At 36.7% G+C, this 6,214-nt stretch overlaps 1 pseudogene; it reads left to right on the top strand.

The window, feature by feature from the left end:
- The first annotated feature begins 4,390 nt into the window (after window positions 1-4,390).
- On the top strand, window positions 4,391-5,297 carry LOC109272689 (uncharacterized protein KIAA0825-like; annotated as a pseudogene).
- The last annotated feature ends 917 nt before the right edge of the window (window positions 5,298-6,214 follow it).

Raw genomic sequence — 6,214 nt, 5'->3', positions numbered from 1 at the left:
GGCTCTGGTCATGATCTTACAGCTCGTGAGTTCAAGCCCTGTGTCGGGCTCTGTGCTGACAGCCCGGAGCCTGGAGCCTGCTTCAATTCTGTGTCTCCCTCTCACTCTGCCCCTCCCCTATTCATGCTCTGTCTCTCCTTCTCCTTCAAAAATAAGTAAACATTAACAAAAATTTTTTAAGGGAATAATAGCAGTATCTACCTCATCAAATTGCAGTGAGAATGAAGAGGTAATGCACACAAAGGATTTAGCAGAGTGTTTGTCATATAGAAAAAGCTCAACAAATGTGAGCCATCATGATTATGAATGCTCTGGCATTTAAGGTCAATGCCCCTGAAAATTTTAAATTTTTTTAAAAAGTTTATTTATTCATTTATTTATTTATTTAGAGAGCATGAACAGGGGAGGGGCAGAGAGAGAGGGAGAGAGAGAATCCCAAGGAGGCTCTGTGCTGTCAGTGCAGAGCCTTGGGCGGGGCTTGATCCCAGGAACCATGGGATCACGACCTGAGCCAAAATCAACAAACACTCAAGTGACTGAGCCACCCAGGTGCCCCCCTGTAAACACAGCATATCACAGCTGTCCTTGACTATTGACATCTGTAGGGAAAAGGGACTTAGAAGCTCAACTATGGAGCTATGTGAGCCCTGTCCACTATGAGGACAGTAACCAGTAACCAAGAGAGACCATCCTCCAAAGGAGGCCATGTGGCCTGGAGTAGAGCTGTAGGCAGCTGGGGACTCTGGGCCTTTCTGGTATTTTCACTGGAAGTCACCCTCAAGATACAGCAGCAAGGCCACCCTCACACTTCCTGGGCTACCCAAGTATACAAATCAAGGATCTAAAATTTTTTTCCTCATTTCCTTATTTAAAAAAGAAGCAACTGTTTAAAGCGGAAACAATCACAAGTTATTATAAGACTTACAACTTATAGAACTAAAATCACTACGTGAGTAGAAAGACTAGGGAGGGGGACATGTAAATAAATTATTATAAGTTCTTTCACTACATGCAAAGCAATAGTACCTTTTGAAGGTAATGATACATTAAAGGTGTATATTTTAAGCCTTAGCACAACCATTAACAACAACCAAGTAAGCATAATCCATAAGCCAACAGTAGAGAAAATGTGAAGTTATAGAAAATACTCAATTTGTTGAAAAGAAGTCAGGAAAAGAGGAAAACAGGTACAAAGAACAGAGGGGACAAATAAAACGCTAATAGCAAAATGGTATATTCAAGCTCAACATATCAATAATTACCTTAAAGGTAATTTAAAAGAGATAGATTGGGTAAAGAAAGCAAGTCCCCACTCTATGCTGTGTACAAGAAAACAAATCTAAATATAAACATACAGATAGGTTAAAGGTAAAATAAAAAGATGCACCATGGTAACACTAATCAAAAGAAAGCTGGAGTAGCGATGTTAATATCAGGCAATATAGACTACAGAACAAAGAATATCACCAGGGATAAGGATACACCGGACCTGAGTGTTGCCACACCCTAACGGAGCTTCAGAAAACATGAAACAAAAACTGATGGAACCAAAAGGGGAAGCAGGTAAATTCCAACTGTAGGTGAGGACTTCACACTCTTTTTTCTGAAACTGATAAAAGAGTAGATAGACTGTTAGTAAGGAGAGAGAGGACTTGAACCGCATTATTAATCAACTCGGCCTGACCTTTCATAACACCACCCCCAAACAGCAGAACACACATTTGTTTTCCAAGTGCATGTGAAACATTCACTGAGAGCGGACCATATCTGGGGCCCTAAAATCAGTCTTAATAAATTTAAAAGCTCAGGGGTGCCTGGGTGGCTCAGTTGGTAGAACACTCAACTCTTGATCTCAGGGTTGTGAGTTTAAGCCCCACATTGGGCATGGAGCCTACTTAAAAAAAAAAAATTAAGGAATCAAAATCACGCAAAGTATGTTCCAAGACCACTACAGAATTAAACTAGAAATCAATAGGGGCACCTGGGTGACCCAGTCAGTTGAGCATCCAACTCCTGATTTCAGCTCAGGTCGTGATCTGGGGGTCATGGGATTGAGCCTCAAGTCGGGCTCTGAGGTGGGCATGGGATCTGGTTGGGATTCTCTCTCTGCCCCTCTCCCAAGCTCATGCTCTTTCTCTTAAATAAAAAGTAAATAAAATAAAATAAAACTAGAAATCAACAACGGAATGATATATAGAAACTCTCCCAAATTTTGGAAATTAACTAAATAGATAAAAAAGTAATTATAAGAGAAATTAGAATATGGTTTGAACTGAATGAGAATGGAACCACAACCTATCAAAATTTGTAGGGTGTTTACAGGAAAATCCATGGATTTAAATGCTTATATTAGTAAAGAAGAAAGTTCAGGGGCACCTGAGTGGCTCAGTCAATTGAGCATCCAACTCTTTAAAAAAATTTTTTTTAAGTTTATTTATTTATCCCGAGAGAGAGAGAGAGAGAGAGAGCACTAAGCAATGGAGGGACAGAGAGAGGGAGAGAGAGAGAGACTCCCAAGCAGGCTCCACAATGGCAGCACAGAGTCAATGTGAACCTCAAACTCATGAATGGTGAGATCGTGACCTGAGTCAAAACCAAGAGTCAGACGCTTAACTGCCTGAGCCATCCAGGAGCCCCTAGCATCCAACTCTTGATTTCAGCTCAGGTCATGATCCCAGAGTCATAGGATTGAGCCCCACATGGGGCTCCACCCTGGGCATGGGGCCTGCTTGGGATTCTCTCTCTCTTCCATCTGCCTGTCTCCTCTGCTAACTCTCTCTCTCTCTCTCTCTGTCTCTCTCTCAAAAAAAAAAAAAATTTTTTTTTTAGAAAAGAAGAAAGTATAAAATCAATGACAGATTATCACCTTAAGAAAGTAGAAAAGGAAGAGCAAATTGAACCCAAAGTAAATGAGAGGAGGGAAAAATAAATATAAGAGAGATAAACAATGAAATAGAAAATGGACAAATCATACATAAAAATCATTAACACCAAAAGCTAGTTATTTGGAAAATATGAATAACATTGATAAATTTCTAACCAGACTTATCTGGAAAAACAAAAACAAGGAAAGACAAAAGAAAACCTCAGTCTCCAATAACTTCACTGGTAAGTTCCACCAAATATTTAAGGAAGAAATAATGCCAATTCTATACATACAACCTCTTACAGAAGTTGAAAGAGGAAGGAACTCTTCCTAAATCATTTTACAAGAGCAGAATTATCCTGATACAAAAACTAGACAAATATAAGACTATATACCTCCCTCATAGACATAGGTACAAAAATCTATAATGAAATAGTAGCTACTCAAACCCAGCAATATATAAGAAAGATAACATGTCATGGTAAAGTGGGGTGTATCCCAGAAATGCAAGGTTTGATCAGCATTCAAAAATCTATCCATGTAGGGGCGCCTGGCTAGCTCAGTTGGTGGAGCATGTGACTCCTGATCTTGGGGGTCTTGAGTTCAAGCCTCATGTTAGGTGTAGAGATTATTTAAATAAAAATCTTTTTTTTTAATTAAAAAAATCTTTATTCATATTTTAGAGAGAGAGAGAGACAGAGTGCAAGTGGGGGAGGAACAGAGAAAGAGGGAGATACAGAATCCAAAGCAGACTCCAGGCTCTGAGCTGTCAACACAGAGCCTAACACGGGGCTCAAACCCACAAACTGCGAGTTCATGACCTGAGCTGAAGTCAGACGCTTAACCAACTGAGCCACCCAGGCGCCCTGTAAATAAAATCTTAAAAAAAAATCAATCCACGAAATGAAATTAGGCTAAGAACTCCATTTACAATGGCATAAAAAACACTTATGGATACATTTAATGACAGAAGTGCAAGACTTACACTAAAAACTTACAAAACCGTTGAAATAAAAAAAGATCTAAAGAAATGGGAACATGCCCAACGTTTATGGACCAGAAGACTTAACATTGTTATGATGGTAATACTCCCCAAATTGACCTACACATTCAACACACACTCTATCAAAATCCTAGCAGATTTTTTGGCGGAGACTGACAAGCTACTACTAAAATTCATGTAAAAATTCAAAAGATCCAGAATAACTAAAACAATCTTGAAAAAGAAGAACAAAGAGTTGAAAGACTCACTCTTCTCAATTTCAAAATGTACTTCAAAATGAAAGTCATCAAGAGAGTGTGGTACTGGTATAAGAATAGATATATAGGTCAGTGGAATATATAACTAATTTTTAAACCTCAATAATAAAACATGTAACTCATTTAAAGAAAATTTTCAATAGATACTTTACTAAAGCAGATCTATGAATGGCCAGTAAATACATGAATTCTCAACATCATTAGTAATTATAGAAATACGAACTCTTCCTGGAGACTTGGAGTTTAAGCAGTGACATTTGTGAAATGTCAGTGACATTGTCACTCAGTGACATTGATGAAAAGATAGAACAAAATGCTACAAGCATAGAACATTGCATTAAGGAAATACAATCTGAAGTTAACAAGCAGTGTCCAGAGGTGCAGCTGCAAACGACAACTGACTGTTTTGAGTGGCTAGATATAATAAAATTTTGTAATTCATCCAAGTCACCTTCCATTCCCCATGGAGATTTGATGAAATTCCTCAAAACACTGCAAGATTCGTTGAAGAGTGAACTAAATCAAGAAGAAGTGATCCTGGATTCACTTTGGGATCTCTCCTGCCAGAGCAGCACTTCATTCCCGGCAACTCTAAGTGGAGCATCTTTCCATTTCCTCTCTGGGACTTCTCTTCATTCTGTTGAAGATGATTCCTCCACGGATGCACAGTCCATCTGGGATAACATAAGACTGCATCTTTGACGCTTCTCAGTGAAGAAATTACAAAGCCATAATGAAATCATCAATTCACAGCACAAAATTTGGTTGAAAATGCAGTGCATTCAACAACTGTTATTTCTTTATCCAGAATCGGAAGTTATAATCAAGTACCAAAGCATACAGAATAAACTGTTGGCTGAGCTCCTGCAGAACTGTTTTCCTGCTTATAGCAGAGAATCGAATTTAGACATAATGGCTCATGGATACCAAAGTACAATGCTTAAGTTATACTCAATGATAAAAGAGGATTTTAACACACTACATGAAGTTTTGGCTCCCACCTCAACAGTGAAATTCATTAAAGAAACTTTCCTGGATACTGTTGCAGAAGAAATGGCAAAGTTTCTCAAAAATTTTTGTGAGCTGCAGTTCAAAGAAAGTGCTGTCCGTGTGATTAAAACAAATCAAGAACTCCAGCAGGCTTAGAGGAGCAGTGCATGCTTTGGGTTAGTGAGTTTATAAATTTGTTCAGTTTGACTTAAGCCTTTTGATACCTTTAATTTTCTAACATTTTTCTATTTAGTTAAACTCATTGCAAACTCGAAACTAAATCAGAAAATAAATATTATGAAATTTTACAGTGCACATTTCTCTTCTGCATTTCTTTTTCTGTAAGTACAGTTCTAGAAGTGCTTTTTTTCCCCGTTCTTTAAATTATTAAAGATTTTGAAAACGTAGTCAAAAATGTTGCCAATGAGTTTTGGTTTTTTTGATTGCATAAATTACTGGGTGAAACTGTATGTATGTATGTATATATACATATACATATACATATATATATACATATATACACATATATATACGAGTCAATATTCATATGTATGTAACAAAAAAGTACAATTCTTAACCCATTGTATCTTCCAAAGCTGAAATGTCATTAGGTAAAAAGAACTGTTAAAAATTTGTTGAAATTTACATAAACTAAAATTGGACATTTAGAACTGTATTCTTTTAGTCAGTCAATTCCAATAAAGAGCTATTATGAAATGGTAACTATAAAACTCTATATTATAATTGGTCACAGAGGCATAGCATTTTAGCTATGGCTGACTTAAAAGCTCCTCTAGTATTATTTCTATAAGAATATACATAGAGAAAAGGTAATTTGAAAATTGCTAATTTTATATAAAAGATAAAGGAAAAAAGAAAGAAATTATTGTGATATAATAAACTTTTCTGTCACCATTTTAATTTCCCACTAGTGGAGAAAAATCACGATAAAAATATTATTTTTGAAAATTATTAGTCATGCTTTTATGTGAAAACTCTGAGGTATATTTCTAAATAGGTACATAAACTGTATTTTTTAAGTGTTTGAAAATTGTCATTTGGTGAATTGCTGTCTTTGAATTTATGATCACTTTATAA

This window comes from Panthera pardus, unplaced genomic scaffold, assembly GCF_024362965.1.
Source record: "Panthera pardus isolate Hobbes unplaced genomic scaffold, ASM2436296v1 HiC_scaffold_22, whole genome shotgun sequence".
In the NCBI taxonomy this organism is placed as follows: domain Eukaryota; kingdom Metazoa; phylum Chordata; class Mammalia; order Carnivora; family Felidae; genus Panthera; species Panthera pardus.
The sequence above is the reverse complement of the archived record's forward strand: the minus strand, read 5'-3'. Positions and strand labels throughout refer to the sequence as shown.